The sequence below is a fragment of the Protomyctophum bolini genome (assembly GCF_963924005.1).
Source record: "Protomyctophum bolini genome assembly, chromosome: 18".
NCBI classification, from domain to species: Eukaryota; Metazoa; Chordata; class Actinopteri; order Myctophiformes; family Myctophidae; genus Protomyctophum; species Protomyctophum bolini.
In genome coordinates this window covers 34023212-34041420 of record NC_137879.1, presented here as the reverse complement: position 1 = coordinate 34041420, position 18209 = coordinate 34023212, and positions in this window count along the sequence as shown.

The following is an 18209-nucleotide window of genomic DNA, read 5'->3' as shown; positions in this document are numbered from 1 at the left end:
GGGGGCTCGGCCAATCAAATTCATAACCCAAAGGGCCCGGGGGGGGGGGGGGGCTCGGCCAATCAAATTCATAACCCAAAGGGCCAAACTCTCCCTTTTTACAAGGATAAGTGAACATTGAGGATGTTACTGCATGCATAACCTCCCAAAGGAGGTTATACACATATTTTACGCACAATATAACAATGCACTTCAAAATAAAAGACACTTGCATTCTCTTCTTGTGGGTTGGTTTGTCTCTTTTGATTCCAGAGGCGGGCACTAGGGGTGCACACGAGCACTTCACGGCACTGTTACACAATGTGCAGTGATCTCTCTAATGGTGGAAAAAGTACTTCATTGTTTTTACTTATGGACTATGCAGAATGCAGAATGTCTCGTTTTTCAAGTTTTCAAATATATAACAATCTTTTGAAAATAGCAGATCTACAAGCCCTCTGTCTGTCTGTCCCAGCAGGCTGTCTGTCTGTCCCTCCCAGCAGGCTGCCTATATGTCTGTCTGTCTCCATCCTACAGTCATGCTATAAATACATCCAGTAGAGAACACACACACACACACACACTGCTGTACAGTATGTGTGTGTGTTCTTCACCTCCCTGTCTGTCTGCCTGTCTAGTACACTACAGTGTACCCCCTGCGGGCTACATGTGTGTGTGTGTGGAGGAGGAGGAACATACATTAAATGTAATGTAAAAGCCCCTGTGTGTGCGTGTGTGTGCACGCGTGTGAGACGTGCGTGGGCGTGTGTGTGTACGACTGTGTGTGTGTGTGTGTGTGTGTGTGTGTGTGTGTGTCAGACACATACACATACAGCCAGGGAGGCATATGGCCTAGTGTTGTTGGATCCCGAGGCAGATGGGTCTGCCCCCATGTTGGCCCGGTTTACAGCATAGGAAGGGGGGGGGGGGGGGGGGCGGGCCGGCGGGGGCGCTCCAATGGAGGAGAGTGAACGAACGGAGAAAGGAGAAGGAAAGAATAACGTGAACGGATGAGAGAGAGAGAGAGAGAGAGTGAGGCGGGAGGACTATAGGACGCGTTTGTGTCCGCGTCGTCTCCCTCGCGCCGTGAAATGGGGGAAAAGAGCAGAGCTTGTTCCGCCGCCAACGCACTCTGCCAGGCCGACCAGCCCCCCCCCCCCGCCTCCCCCCTCCCTCCCCAACCCCCGCCTTGTCATCTTCTGCACCCGTCAAACTATAGTCTGTGGATTCCCTTCTTCTTCTTCCTCCTCCTTGCCCTCCTCTTCCTTATCGCATATGCTCAGACCGTGTGCGTGTGTGTGTGTGTGTGTGTGCGTGTCACACGTGCTCGCGTGCACACACACACACACACACTCTGTCTCCTCAGAGCTGGCGTGGGCCTCGAAGCTCATCTTGGCAGAGGAGTGCACCTCTGTAGAGAGAGAGAGAGAGAGAGAGAGGGGATGTTGTGGGAGAGAGAGAGGGGGGGGGGGGGTTCCTCTCTTCCCTTTTAGTTCTGTCGTGTCCCGACTTCACTTTTGGCACGTCATGCTTTTTTTCCCTTCACTTGCTGCTTTTCATATATAATATTAAGACGCCTCCATATTATCCCTCTCTCCATCGCTGTATCACTGTAACCAAGGGTGCCTCCCCTCTCTCTCCCTCCATCTCCATCTCTCTCTCTCTCTCTGTCTGTCACACACACACACACACTCTCTCTCTGTCTCTCTCCGTGTCTCTCTCTGGGTACTGCCACACCAGAGCGGAAACCCGTTTCGCGCGAAAAACCGGGTTTTTAGACAGCTGGTGTATGGAGAAAATGCTCCACTTGCGCCGACGACTTAATTGCGCGACGGCCAGCTTACATCTGACGCTCTCCTCCGCGTCAGACGTAAGCTGCCGACAAGCATAAAAATGAAGCGTGTCACCCGGCAGTGATAGGCACTATAGCCAATGGAACAGATGCAGCCTGCAGCCCATCCACTGGGCGGGAATTCACTTGTAGTTTTCTTCTTTCACAGAGTCAAACGCCCCCCCCCCCCCTGGGAGGGAATTGTGAAGCCATGTCGAGGGATACAGGACAGGGAGACATCTGGGCAGTGGGTGCACCTCGAAGTAACATTCTGTCCAAATTGTTAAAAAAAACATTGAAAAATCGTCTGGAGAAATGTAAAGCAGTGGTTCTCATGTTTGCTTCAGTTCAGATCACGCCTGTAATCTTTTCATCCATGGCACCCCCATGGCTGAATTACATTGTCATTTACTGTCTGTAACCCTGATCCATGATGACGTTGAAAATAGTGTCTATTCACACTGGGTCCCTTCCCACCGCGTTTCAGAAACGGGCGCAAGTTTCCACAATACACGCTTCTTCTTACCCTTTTCGCCACAATGAATCCAAAACGTGAAGGGGGCAGACTTGCACTATAATTCAACCTTAACAACGCCCAAGAAAATCCAACTAGAGATTTGAACCGAGCCTTTACGTCCCGTATTTTGTCAGTCGCTTCCATGTTTATCAAGGAAGTGTGCGTGTGCGCGTGTGCGTGCATGTCGAGTGAACTGAAGTCAGTTGGACATTTTCGACCAGGGGAGGCGCCGGGGAGAAGCTTTTCAACGTCCTTGATAAACATGGAAGCGACTGACAAATACGGGACGTAAAGGCTCTAGTTCAGGGGTTTTCAACTGGTTTTGACCCAGGGACCACCATTCTGACTATAGGAGCAGCCTGCATGGGGACCACCACTATTGTGTCGGGTGGGTTCATCGTAGAATTGTTTTTTCTTGGGCGTTGTTACGGTTGAATTATAGCGCAAACCCTTTCTGCCTTTCTTCACGTTTTGGATTCATTGTGGCGAAAAGAGTAAGAAGCTTTTATTGTGGAAACTTGCGCCGTTTCTGAAACGCGGTGGGAGGGGCCCTGCAGTGTGTGACCTCATCTCGGAGCTATACAGAATGAGCGTAGGGAGAGAGGGCACATATGGGGGGCTATAGTGAAGAACCCAACGCTCGTCAGCAGGCCCTGCTGCATGCAGCTGGTGCCCTCCTCTCCCTGCAGTCTCCTCCCCCCTCCCCCTCCGCCTCGCTGCGTGCATGCGCTAATTGTTTTGATGAGCTGCACCAGCTGAATCTTAATTAGCGCTGAGATTAGCGCTTGACCCCGCCTATATAACCTCATTGCCCCCCCCCCCTCCCCCCTCCCCCCCCCCCGCCCGGCAATTATGAAGCTGTAAATCCGCACATGTCACGGATAGATGACGATAATTCGAAGCATTAGCATGTAGCCTATAATGTGTGTGCTGTGTGTGTGTGATCATTTGTGCGGGGTTTATGATTGAAGCACGTCTTTGTCACTGTATAATGGTTTAATAATGTGAGCTCCTATGACTCATGGTCTGAAGGTTGCTGAGGCATAATGTACATTAGACTTGATTTAACACTGGTGTGTGTGTGCCAGACAGTGCCAGCGTGTACGCTGACAATAGCCGATCTGTATATATAAGCTCAATGCGTCACGCTTGTGACACAAGAAGAAAGTACTGTATATGAATCAGGCATAAGATTGCGCGCGTGCGTGCGTGTTCAGTACTGTGTAGTGTGGCTGGCATTAGGGACCAGACTGTTGCCTCTCGCAATTTTCAAGCGCTTCCTTCCGTCACTCAACGATATAACTTCTGGTTCGTCTTTACAGTCACGCAAATGTATATCCTCATATAAAACGAAATCATCTAAGCCAGGGACAAATATTTTTTCATAATCCTCATGGTGGGGGGGGGGGGGGGGGAAGAAGTTGTTGTTTTCGCTGGTACTTTTATTTACAGATTGGTAAAGTTGGCGAACTGTATATATAGCTTTCTCTGGACGAAGACCTTCTTAGCTGCAGTAGTGGTTTCATTGTGAATGAAAACAAGTAAAGCAGAGCACAGTACTATGCAGGCATATTTTATACCTATACCTGGCTATAGGTGAAAACAAAAGAAACCCCGATTAGCATTTGAGTACTTGGGTGCAGGGGCCAAGAGGTGTTAATTAAAGTTTTAGGAATTCCCCGAAAATACTCATGGGGGCCCAGCTGGCCCCCTGCACAGACTCTACGTCACTGATCTAAGCCATATATACTGTAGCTTGCTGCTTAAAGATATTTTACAATATATCTCCGTGAACGGAAATGCCAGCTTAAAAAATCCTTGCTTGGATTTGGAGAGGTGTCGTTTCAGACTCTATATATAGCATTCAGAGATTGTGTGAATATATAGTCGTCTTGCTATACTGTGATACTAGGATACTACTCTCTATCTGTCTGATAATGACGGCGATAATGATGTCACGTGCTGCGACACCAACCCCGAGACAGATATATAGTGCGAGGAGGACATCTTGTGATAAGTGGCATGGGAACTAAAAAGCTGTGTAACCCTTTCCATAGAGAGAACCTTGTTTTCTCCCTGCACACTTCTGTCTATATAGCCCAAAGAAAGACGTGCGTGGTGGTCAGAGAGGTTTATATCCTTTGATCATTCATTTTCTATCTGCTTCGTTCAGTTCAAGGTGAACCTCTTTGTGCGCCATGACGTTTCTGCACACACAATGGAGAGAGTTTTAAAGGACCACTTTCCGTCTGAACCCTGTGAGCCCCGACGTTGCAATAACACAACATGATTTTAATGAATTGATTAATGAATTTATATTTTTTTAATGTTATATTTTCACCTAAAATGTCATCATTGATGTTCATCGCAATGCCATTGGTCATGATATTTGCATATAAATACCCCCCCCCCCACAGAGGCTGACATTCACACAAATTAAAAATCTCTGGACTCAATTTTGAACCTATGACCTTTGACCTTCGACCCTGATAAAAGTAACTAAAATAACTAATATACGTTTTTTTTTGTGGTCATTAGAATGTCTAGATTAACATGTACTATTTATTATTGTGAAAGATATCCCCCAAATGTAAATTATTAATGTAGTATTATTATTTTAATAATTATTATAATACAGGTAGTTTACTTCAATCAATCAATCAATCCATCCATCCATCCCAGGTGAGGTTCTGACGTCACTTTTAAAATGGCAATTAGTTAGCGTTCCCGGCATGTCTGCGGACAGCATGTCTTCAAAATGCCAAATGTGATCCATTCCCATTCCAACTGTGCATTGGATCCATTCCCTTCCCCCCACCGTCACCCTTCGAGTCTATCAGAAAGGCTTATTGCAGCACCGGGCTGCAGTCAGTCAGGAATGATTGATTAGCCCATTCTGACCTGAGATCAGATTTATAAAAATGTCTTCTCTACACATCCTGACAGTTTTCTGAAAAGGCCATGTTTCCGTGTCAGTCGTTCTTCGATTTTTCAAAAATTGCAGACCTACAAGCTCGTAGCGCGCCACCGAGTGGCGCGCTACGAGCTTGTAGATCTGCTATTTTTCAATAGCTAAAGCATAGCATAATGCTATGACACCAAAAGGGGTTCCCGGCCAGAATTGATTAGTGTCCAGTGGGGAGGCTGCGGGGTCGCTGAGGTCCAGAGCTGTACAGTCTGGTGAAGCGGAGATGGAGACAGATCTGTCCATCCATGTCCATCATCCGCCTCGTGGGAGAAGGTCAGAAGAACAGGTAAAAAAACAAACAACACATGGTGGTTGGAAAAAGTAGTCACATTTTTTTCACTTATGTAAGTAAACGTTTCAATACTTCGAAATACTCTGTTACGAGTCAAAGTCTGTACAATTCTAAATGTGCTTGAATAAAAGTACAAAGGTATTGGCATCCAAATGTAGCCTACTTCAAAGTACTTAAAAACAACACACAGTGGTGGAGAATGTTGTAAATTTTTTTCACTTAAGTAAACGTTTCAATACTTCGAAATACTCTGTTACCAATTGTAACAGAAGTCTGTAATTCTAAATGTGCTTGAATAAAAGTACAAAGGTATTGGCATCCAAATGTAGTTCAAAGTAGTTAAAAAACAACACACAGTGGTGGAGAAAGTAGTCAATTCGCCGAGTGGCGCGCTATGAGCTTGTAGGTCTGCTATTTTCTTTTTAAATCGAAGAACGACTGACACATAGAAACATGGCCTTTTCAGAAAACTGTCAGGATGTAGAAGACATTTTTAGAATCTGATCTCGGGTCAGAAGAAGTCGAAAAATGGAGATGGCTGGTTTGATCCGGGCAACAACGATATACTATATTCTATATTCTTTGTCGTACAACACAAAGTGTTTTAGGGGCGTTTAGTGGTATTGATGTGGGAGAGAGATGGATCACTGCCTGTGCGGGTTAAGTCACGCAGTCACCAAATAAATTGGACCGGTGCTTGAAATTGCAGGACGCGGATATATGATGATGATGATGAGCAAACAGCCAAATGAGTGAGTATCCAATACAGATGATTTTGCACACAACGGGGGGCCTTTATGTCATCCATGTTTCCCCACAATGCATAATATCTCCCCGCATCCGTCCCTTTTTGCGGTGGGACAGATGGCGGGTTCGTTCATACATCACTGCGTTAACCCATTCTGACCTGAGACCAGATTCTAACGCACAGAAGAATGGTGGTTCTTTAACGCATTTTGACCTGAGATCAGATTCTAAAAATGTCTTCTAAGTCCTGACAGTTTTCAAAAAATAGCAGACCCTACAAGCTCGTATAGCGCGCCATGAGCTTGTAGATCTGCAATTTTTCAATAGCTAAAGCATAACGTAATGCTATAACGCCAAAAGGGGTTCCCGCCCCAAAATGGGTTAAGTATAGAAATCAGCGGGGTATCCCTATGCAAAATGCATGCATTAAAGTTCCACGACAGATTTCAGACATTAATTTTGGATCCCCATGGAAGCCATCATCTTCAGAGATTTGTCAGGGACCCCCATAAGAGAAGTATTTACGGGTCTAGCAGTCATTCTCAACCCGTTTAATTTCAAGGACCCCCCCCCCCCCCCCCCAGTTTGACATATAGCATAGTAGTCTACCAACCCCCATTTTAATGGCATTTCTATCTCTGGGACCCCCAATTTATACTGTTAAAAGCAATGGTAATTGCGGGGTCCATTTTGGTTCCATGTGTACACTCTCAGAGTTACAGAACCAATAAGAGTCCATTTGGTTCCAAACTGTCATTCAGCACGGGGACCCCACTGGAACTCCCTCAAGGACTCCTGTGGGGGTCCCCGGACCCCACTTTGGGAACCACTGTTCTATGACCTCATGGTGCTCAGCGAAAATAGCCGATTTACAAGCTGTCAATGCGTGACACTTACTAGATACCCCCATTTGATTTATTTTCAAGATTAGAGAGCATTTGAAGTGATCAAACTGGCAGTATGTTCATCTCCAACAAGACCCTAAATGATCTCAGATATTTCATAATTGTCTATATAGGAAACCGCAGTGGGTCCTTTCACAAATTCCACTTAAAGGACCACTTCACCACTTTTCAACCTATCTTCATATAATAGGTCCTCACTAATAATCATGAAAAAATGGCAAGATTTTTTTCCTACTCAGTCTGTGTCTCATAGGAGGGCTGTGGGCAGTTTAGAAACCGTCTTCTATTGACATCATCATTAGGCAGGTTTTTTTTTTAAACAAGATTTCTTTACAAAAATATTTAGATTTTCATTATCGTGAGAACGATGGCTTCCATTTTCGCATTGCAACTTTTCAGGACTAGAGAGCCTGCAGTTACTATTAGCTTGTATTCCTCATCGATGATGTCACTGGAAGTCGGTTTCTGAACTGCCCACAGCCCTCCTATATGAGACCATTTTTTCATGATTATTAGTGAGGACCTATTATATGAAGATAGGTTGAAAAGTGGTGAAGTGGTCCTTTAATCGGACTTTTGGTCACATTATTTTGTTCAGTCGTGAGATTCAATTTTGCTTAAATCTATATGAAAAAAGAGCGCGTGGACAATTACACTGCTTCTCACATAATGTTTATTATGGCTTTCTGATAAACGCAAATGACAGCAAAATTCTCCTATTCCCATAACTATTATAGTTCTTTCCTGCGGGTTGTGGAACCAAAGTAGCCTATTATGTCATATCTCTAATGTGCCTGCAGTCAAAGAAACAAGCTGTTTCGTCCTTTGTGTCCTTTATAGCATTTCAAATGCTTTGATCATGCATGTAAAAATGTAAATGTGTAATCGCACTGCGTGCGTCGTGCCCACGCGGATCATGCTCAGAGCTAAAGCAGCCCCAGTGAGTTGTGAAGTGCTATTTAAGCGTCAACACTTGGACAAATCAAACCGCAAAAGTATAGACTATATGGGTTATATATCTTAACCCTTATCCCTATAAGTATAATTTGTCTTTTCTTTTTTTTTTTTTTTTTTTACTATTTTAAAAAACCTTTTAAAATGGTTCAAATATAGCCGATCTACAAGCTCACAATGTCTCGATGTATATAGATCGGCTAGGTGAACTATGTTAAAATGTTTTTCAAAATAATAAAAAATAGTGGAAAATAGTACGTTTAGGATGCTGAAACGTGCTCCTCCGCCCCACGATGTGTTTGTCACTGTGTGCGTTGGGGGTGTTGGGGGGGGGGGGGGGGGGATGTGGGAGGGGGAGGACATATCACCATATTACCATGATGTTATGCCACTGGTTCCGGGAGCCCCCCCCCCCCCCCCCCTCAAGGACCCCAGGGGGTCCCCGCCCCCCCGGAGCCCACTTAAGAGAACCACTATATGGCCTAACGCACGCTAAACTGTGGGTTCCCTTCCTTTAATTTCCATTTTGGTGCGGGAACCCCTTTTGGAGTATATAATAGCTATAATAGCTAGATCTACAAGCTCATACGAGCTCGTAGGTCTGCTATTTTTGAAGAACCGTGAAAAGTGACATGAAAGTTTTTGAGAACGACTGACATATAGGAAAAACTGCTTTTTCAAGAAAACAGTCGGGATTCAGAAGACATTTGCAGAATCGTTCCCAGGTCAACATGGGTTAAAATGAAACACCCACTTAGAATGCTATACCTTAATGTCCCGTATTTCAATTCATTGATAGCATTCCAAGCAGGGGGGAATGAAAGAGGTTTGTGAATATCACTCACTGTTACTGTACTTCTCCAATTCTCCTCCCCAAGAGAGCCTGGGTTTGTTCACAGCGTTGTCTAAAATCACCTCTGGTGGCACACAGAAAAAGGAGAAAAATAAAAGACAAAAGTGGAATGAAATATTCATATCACTACAGGTAGTTCTTCTGACCAAGCAGTTGGTTGAAATGGGCTCTCCAGCCGTGCTGTAATGAGCATGACTATAGCCGTTAATTAATAGAAGATTTGAGAACGGATTAGTCACATTAGAAAATATCATCAGTTGTGCTGATTAGTGATTAGACAGAGGTTTTGTCAGCAGCAGCAATATTGGCTTATACGCTCCTGTATTTTAATATTATGGTGGTACTTATGGTGAGCCAAATATTTTCTGAGGTGGTATACTTCAGTATAAAATGGTTGGGGAACCAATGGTCTAAAATTATACTCCGTCTTAGGCAGTGTTGTTTTTGGCAGTACAGTTCTATTTTAGTTTAGTCATATAGTAGTCTTTGGAATGAAACTTCATGTAGTTTTAGTCATATTTTAGTCACCTGGAATGTTTTAGAAACTTTTAGTGTTAGTCTAGTTTTAGTCAACTTTAATGTCATAAGGTTGTAGTCGACTAAATCTGCAGTTAATTTAGTCGACTAATGGCGTAATTTTAGGCTTGTTGAAAATAGCCGATCTATACAAGCTCAAGATTTATACCGGATCTCTTGTCCACTATATAGTCCCTTCCTAACACTTTAGTCTAGTCTCTATCTGTTGAAGAGACATTGTCAATACTGTATATTTATTTAGTCTCAGTTTTAGTCATAATAGCTTCGTTTTCATTTAGTTTCCATTTAGCTTTCGCCAGGGGGAAAAAAAAACATTTTTCGTCTTAGTTTTAGTCGACAAAAACAAGACTGCGGTCTTGTAAATCTGCTATTTGTGGCGCAGTAGTTAGTAGTGTGACTGGCGGAGGCTGGTGTGTGTTCGCTCCTGTGAGAGAGAATTAATCTTTATTTGAATCTTTATTTTCGTGTCTTGTCGTTAAAACCCTTTAACGGGATTATATATATAAGACACCAACAACATAAATAAACAATATCACGTTCACTTCGCACACAAGAAGCTATACACAAAGTATTTGATGAAAACAGAACGGAAATAAACAAAAACATAAAAACGAAATCAATAAAAATACATCACACATATACGTTTTCTTTGTCCGTATGTCCCAAGCTTTCTCTATACATTCTGCTAATGCAAATATCTTCCGTTCGAAAATCCATCTCAGTCAGTCGCTCTGTCAACCACATCGGATCTATATTTTCACACATCTGTTAAAAAACGTTTGACGTAGCTCATGATACAACGGGCAATAGAAGAGAGAGAGAGAGAGAGAGAGAGAGAGAGAGAGAGAGAGAGAGAGAGAGACAGAGAGACAGAGAGAGAGATGGCGAGAGGAAGCACTGTTTTCTTCACCTTTAATCTTGGACTGGTATATTGAACCAGACAGCTCCTGATAGCTAGCCTAAATGGGTGGCTTTAGCCTCTGGGTCTCTCACCTCACAGAGCACCGCGCGTCCACAAGCATTATGGAACAGATAAGGTGTGTATTTTTCATTCCTCATGCCCTAGATCGGCGTTTTACCGTGAGAATCGGGAGTCGGCAGACCCCGAGATCAACAGGCTAATATATATATATATATATATATATATATATATATATACAGCCGCTGCCGTGCAACCACTATCACCGTCCCCGGCCTGGAGTCTGTGTTATCAGAAAATGGGTTTCTGGTATAACGTTTTATAGGCGAGAACTAGGCCATGCCAGTTGCTCAATAATTGATTCGTTTTGGCTTTTTACAAACGGGCTAGTTTAACCCATTTTGGGCAGGAAGCCCTTTTTGGTGTGTTAAGCATTATGTTATAATTTAGCTATTGAAAAATAGCAGATCTACAAGCTCATAGCGCGGCCGAGTTTGTAGGTCTGCTATTTCTTTGAGAAATCGTGAAAATGTGGCGCAAATCTTTGAATGTTCTTTCAGAGTGAACGCTTTAAACTCAAATCTTTGCCTCTCGCGGGGGACATGGAGATGTTTGAGAACGACTAACACGCAGAAACATGGGGGGTTTTTTTCCAGAAAACTGTCGGGATTCTACATTTTGTAGAATTGTCCTCTCGGGTCTAAATGGGTTAAAAGTTTAACAGTGTTCGGGAGCAGGAATACATCTCGTATCAATTCTAGACACGTAGGCCTACACAGCGCGGCGGCGGGCCGCGGCAGCAGCAGCAGCCGCTCACGAGGTATAGAGCTTGCAGCCCTCTTGGAGCCACCCGGAAGGTTTCTCGGTTCCATCGCCGCCTCCTCCTGGTGGCATGTTGAATAGGCCTCACTCACAGCCCTTCCATTTCCCTGAGGGAGAAGCACAGAACCAGAGCGTAGACAACGCAAGAGTGCGTTTGTGAGATTCTTCCTGGTATATAGGCCTACTGTATGTTCTCAGTTATTCCAGTTACCCAGGGTAACTGGAATAAGCTCAAGAACTTGTTTACAGCCATGCCCTGCTCATATAGAACATTTCATGGTTAGGGGTTCAATGCCTTGTCCAAGGGCACTTTAACACTTCGGCGGTGGTAATTTTTAACGTTCCCGGTCCGGGGATACGAACTATAGCGACCTTCCGATATCAAGGCCGCTCCGCAAACCGTTCGGCCACCGCTGCCCCTATGATGTTGACGTGACGTCACTCCATAGACATTACATGTTAAAAGACCTACATTCAGAAGCCATAAACAAAGGTAAACTTTATCTTATTTGTTTTAGCGGTCTTAACATCTTGTTTTCTTAATCTTAATCTTCTTTTTCCTAAATTGTAAATTGCAATTTTGAGATAGACGGTGCCGGTCTCTGTATGTCCTGCCGGGTGGCATCACTTTTGGCTATAGCCCGTTTAGTAGCACTATGAATTAAGCTTAACACATTGCTTGGGCATGCAGGCCTCACAGGCCTCAAGCCTGCTTCTGTCAGCTTATGCCATCGGAATCAAGTACACATGTATTTCCAGAAATTATAGTTTTGTTAAGACAGATCCATGCCATCATGGGCACGGCCATTACTGAGGTGTACCATTTTAGCTACAACTGTGTGGGCAGGGGATGCTATATACACCTCAGCAATGGCCGCCACCCGCCTGTGGATTCGTCTACTGCAGGCGATATCGAGATAAGACAGAGAGAACCTGCCGCTTTGACGTTGTGCTATTGGCCCTGCATGACGTCAGGCGTCATCAAATGCACCCAGCGGCTGAGGCCTCACTGGAAGTGGCGAGTTGGCGTGTCAAAGCCCAGGAAATCCTTTTTGACACACTGTGCATGAGCATGTGTATGCCACTATACTATACGCTATAGCCTCTGATCGTCTGCACCTTGGTTAAATTGACGCACACACACACACACACACACACACACACACACACCCCTCTCTCTCTCTCTGTCCCTCTAATGAATTAGTCTCATGCCGTGCAGCTGCGTCTAGATTCTCCCAGCGGATCCTGCCGGGATCAGCTGCCTATGCCATAGAAAGCGTATAGGTGGACCCCAGGCTACTACATTATGCCTGCTATGCATTGTACAGGGAAGTGGTCACGGCTGTATTCGTACATGGGTAGAGAAATAACTCCCCATCGCTCCCCTCGGCCCCTTTTCTTTGGCATGTGGAAGAGGCTTGTCTCTCTCTCTCTCTCTCTCTCTCTCTCTCTCTCTCTCTCTTTACAGTATCTCTCTCTCTCTCTTTACAATATCTCTCTCTCTCTTTACAATATCTCTCTCTCTCTTTACAGTATCTCTCTCTCTCTTTACAGTATCTCTCTCTCTCTTTACAGTATCTCTCTCTCTCTCTCTCTCTCTTTCTCTCTCTTTACAGTATCTCTCTCTCTCTCTCTCTTTCTCTCTCTTTACAGTATATCTCTCTCTCTCTCTCTCTCTTTACAGTATATCTCTCTCTCTCTCTCTCTCTCTCTCTCTCTCTCTCTTTACAGTATCTCTCTCTCTCTCTTTACAATATCTCTCTCTCTCTTTACAGTATCTCTCTCTCTCTTTACAGTATCTATCTCTCTCTCTCTCTTTCTCTCTCTTTACAGTATCTCTCTCTCTCTCTCTCTTTCTCTCTCTTTACAGTATATCTCTCTCTCTCTCTCTCTCTCTTTACAGTATCTCTCTCTCTCTCTCTCTCTCTCTCTCTCTCTCTACAGTATTTCTCTCTCTCTCTTTACAGTATTTCTCTCTCTCTCTCTCTACAGTATTTATCTCTCTCTCTTTACAGTATTTCTCTCTCTCTCTCTCTCTCTCTACAGTATTTATCTCTCTCTCTTTACAGTATTTCTCTCTCTATCTATCTCTATCTCTCTCTCTCTCTCTCTCTCTCTTTACAGTATTTCTCTCTCTCTATCTCTCTCTCTTTACAGTATTTCTCTCTCTCTCTCTCCCTCTCTCTCTCTCTCTCTCTCTCTCTCTCTCTCTCTTTACAGTATCTCTCTCTCTCTCTCTCCCTCTCTCTCTCTCTCTCTCTTTACAGTATTTCTCTCTCTCTCTCTTTCTCTCTCTCTCTCTCTCTCTCTCTCTCTCTCTCTCTCTCTCTCTCTCTCTCTCTCTCTCTCTCTCTCTCTCTCTCTCTCTTTACAGTATCTCTCTCTCTCTCTCTCTCTCTCTCTCCCCCTCATTGCTTCATAAAGCCTGTAGGGCTGTCTCACTGTGTGAACACTGTCATCACTGCCTCCTGTGCTTGTATTGCCTTTTGCCAGCTGTTCCGCTGCGCCATAAAGCTGCACAGTGGGCATAAACTACAGTTACAGAAGCAATATCATTAAATGGTGTGTGGAGAGAGAGAGAGAGAGAGAGAGAGAGAGATCTATTAGCTCACGAGGGAGGGATAAACCCACCCCCCCCCCCCTCCACCCCACACACACACACACACACACACACACACACACACACACACACCCTTCCATCCACCCCATTTCAGAGTCATTAAAATGGAGTCCAGAGATTATAGCATTATTTCTCTGGCAATCATGTTTTCCCATGCTCACCTGGTGTTTCTGCTTTCACGGAAGGCATTTTAAGCGGCGGTGCTTCCCAAATTATGTTTAGCTCAAGACCCCAGAAGAGAAATTCAACAAATTCGCCTCCAGGACACAAACTACTGTATATACTGTAGTAGTGGCTCAAACATCGTGCCTTCGAATCGCAGTTTATTCTCACTACTTCTTGAATATATATATATATATTCATGGAACTTAATGTATATTAATAATGTGTTATTCTTTATATACCGGTATATAAAATACCTTTTGAGTTTTGAGGAATGAGATGGATTGTTTTTTGCCCTACAACAGTATAGCTATACATCCAGGAGGCCATGTTGCATCAGTATTGCGTTGGGTGTGGTGTGGGTCTGGGTGAGTCCCCAGGGCAAGTTGTTGAACATGAAGAAGGAGCCAGTGGTTTTGCAGCATAGGCATTTATTTGTCCGCTCAGCCATATATTCATTTGAAGCTGTATAAACCACATTTAATCAATTGAGGCCTGAAATAAATATTTTCACGATTTTTCAAAAAATAGCAGACCTATACAAGCTCGTAGCGCGCCACGAGCTTGTAGGTCTGCTATGTTTCAATAGCTAAATTATAACGATGTTTAAAACACCAAAAGGGGTTCCCGACCAAAATGGGTTAATCAATTGAAACATAAGACTACAGACCGGTGTTTATATACGTACAATAAATGAGCATGTTTACTCTATAGGGTACAGTAGCCTATACTTGTTAGGGAATTCATCTTGTAATTTCTGATGTTGCTGATATAAAAACCAAAGTGTGGCTCTCTGACTTCAAGCGGTCAATCTGTGACGTCAGTATAGGGTTGTATATCGATTCCGGTTCTTTAACGATTCCCTCGTATAACGGTCCCCATTAACAATTTCTTGACATTTATCCTCTGATAAATGTGATGAAATGGTTGGTCCGTCCGTCCGTGGCTCAAATGCAATAATCAATAATGGTCCTCGATATGAAAAACCCACTGATGTACAGTAAACAGTTGGGTATATATATGGATCTCTGTTCGGAAATGAATTTTCTTCTGAATGCAATAGAGCGTCGCAGTCCCACCCCCTTTCAGAACGACGAGTGGCCCAGGAAATAAATCCCAATGCATTTTCCTCATTGGCATTTCTTAAAGTATTTATTTAAAGACGCTTACGCCGCGGACAAAGCCAACTCGGATCGTGACATAATCATGACAATGAACACAGTGTTTTGGGCCGATCAAATAATTTATAAGAAGAAAAACAAAACAAATAGTGTTGTCTCCTGCCTTCATTTTCTTTTTTCGAATGATTTGATCGGCCCAAAATATTGTGTTCACTGTCATGATTTGTCACGATCCGAGTTGGCTAACCGTCTTTAAATAAATACTTTAAGAAATGCCTATGAGGAAAATGAACGGCGATTTTTTTTCTGGGTCTCTATACACATTGCCCTGCATGTTGTGACGGCCAGAGTCACAATTGACTCTTAATTGACAAGCCATCACCACTCAACGATGATTGACACCTGGCAATCTCCCTGCTCACCACTGAAATTGCCACAGGTGTGTGTGTGTGAATCAGTGTGGAGGAAGTTTGTTTGTATGCTGGCGGCAGCTCTTCATGACAGTTGTCCAGCGCTCTATACTCAACACTCTTTACCCAGTGTTTTAGTTTATCCTTGAAGTAGCTCAAGTTGGAGCAAACTATACCTAAACACTAAACAGACTATATAATTCACTAACTGAGGGTCATCAGCGTTTTGGAATCCAGGGAGAATTGGAGCTGAGGAGTGAAGCGCATGCAGCCACTAGTACGTATGTGTGCTTATTTCTCCATCTCTGCTGCTCTCTTTCAGGCCTGCATAGATTCATCATGTGGGTGCAGGTTGGTGTGGTGTGTTGTGGTGTGGTGTGGTGTGGTGATAACTGGAGCAATGGAGGCTGAGGGGTAACAGGGCGACTAGTTCATCATGTTAGCCTAGTTAGATGAAAGGACAGAGAGTGGATAATGCTCATTAAACTGACCCTCCCTCTCTCTGCATCCCCTTCCTGCCCTTACCAGACAGTATATGGCCTTGTGGTTTGGTTTGGTAGGAAGGAGGGCGGGCCCATGCACCCAAAATATATATTTTTCTAAACCTATCCCTTTTTATAATCCGTAAGGTTGTCTAGTTAATGAATGTCGATGTTCCCCCGAGCTAATTATTGTCCCATATATGTTTGTTTTTTTTGCCACGCTATAGTGCATCAGTAGAACACTGTAGCCGCGCCGCGCTCATGAATCATTGTGTTGATCCAACCCCCCCATTCCAACCCTTGACCGGGTATCCAGGATGAACACTCTAACCACAAGACCACTGAGATATGGTCTAGAATCTAGACCATATCTCAGTGGTCTTGTGGTTAGGGTCTAGATACCACTATACTGTAGACTCTAGATACAGTATAATGGTATCTAGATGCAGAACAGTGGTCTCTCATGCAGCTATAGAAACAGTACAGTGGTCTCACACAGCTATAGATACAGTAAAGTGGTCTCGTTTCTACAACAGGCCGAGATTATACACATTTGTACTGATGGTATGAAGTGGCGTGGTTCTTGCCCCAAACTACATGAGATTGGCATAGATTTGGCATGTGTGTACTTGGGAGGCTTATAGGTATACCCATGTAAACTCATTTGCATTTACATTATATTGAAGTGACAGCTATAAAGGGACCTTTTGGAAAATGTCTATGGCCATTTTCCCCTTGTAAAAAAATGTAGTCAAACCTTGAATCAATTATGTATTTATTTACCCCCCCTTCCCGACAAGGTTGGTCCCATTGGATAAAGCTGAGGTTGTCTAGAATGAAATGGTATCTCTATAGCTGGTCATATCTCTACATTTGAGCATGCCACTGTCTCTGAAAGACAGTCTCGCCGGTGCTCCAGACAGCAATTTCACAGGTCTCATATAGCATACGGGTAATAAAACATTGAATAAACGTATACTTTGGACCATTTTTGTTCTTGGGATCATCAAAATCTGTATATTAGAGGTCCTTATGGATGCCAAAAATCCAAACTAGGAAAAAAGAACGTAGGGTTGGAGCCTCTACCTATTGATTTGCCTACTTTTAGCACTTAATTGAGCATTAATGTTCCATAAATGTTCCTGTTATATCTCCCTCAATGCCTCATGCCAAAATGAAAAAGAAAAACTGGACATTTGTCTCAGAAGTATATGTATAGTTAAGACCATATATGTAGATTTTACATTCTCTTTTTTGTATTTGTGGAAATTCACTATATGGCAACCGATATGCCAGATTAAACATACATGTGCCAATATTTCAAGTGGGGAACATCAACATCTGTTTACTGTACACCTTGAAGATTGTAAAAATGTCAATTTAAAAAAAATATATATCAATAGGGTGCCTGGGGAAGGAGTTGCTTATCCAGTTTAGGCGAATTTTTACATCTTTTGTTTATTTTGTGCAAAGACGAACTAAAATGGAGTGAATGGTTTCTCTCTCACAACATATGGTTAAAAAGAAGACTAGTTAGAGTGTCGTAAGACGCGTCGTAAGCTTGTAGATCAACTATATGTCCACTATTTTGTAAAAAATTCAGAAAGAAAAAAGTATATTTATTGGTTTTAACAAAATTAAGGACAATAAACGCAGAGATTACACAACAAGAACATAATAACAAACAAGAAAAGAAAGAAAAGAAAAACAGCTGCAGGCACAACACGCTATTTGTAAATAAAAAAGATGGAATATACAAAGACATGGCAAGACAATGAACCATAATGGCAATAAGTGGCTATTGATAGACTCAGGAAATGCATACATACCGTATATATATATATATAAAAAAGACAGACAATAAAGTCATCATGCACCAAATCATTACATTGAGAGTACTGAGTAGACCCATTGATACTGGCGACAATATCTCCCCGTACGTGCAATTTGTCAGTACGAAGCCTCTATAAGGCAAACGGTTAGAAACACGAACTGTAATGTTCCAATGTGCAATGCAACAAAAAAGTAAGACACAAAATAATCGTCACATTGCAATTATTTGTGCGACCATCAATCGTGACATGACCTAA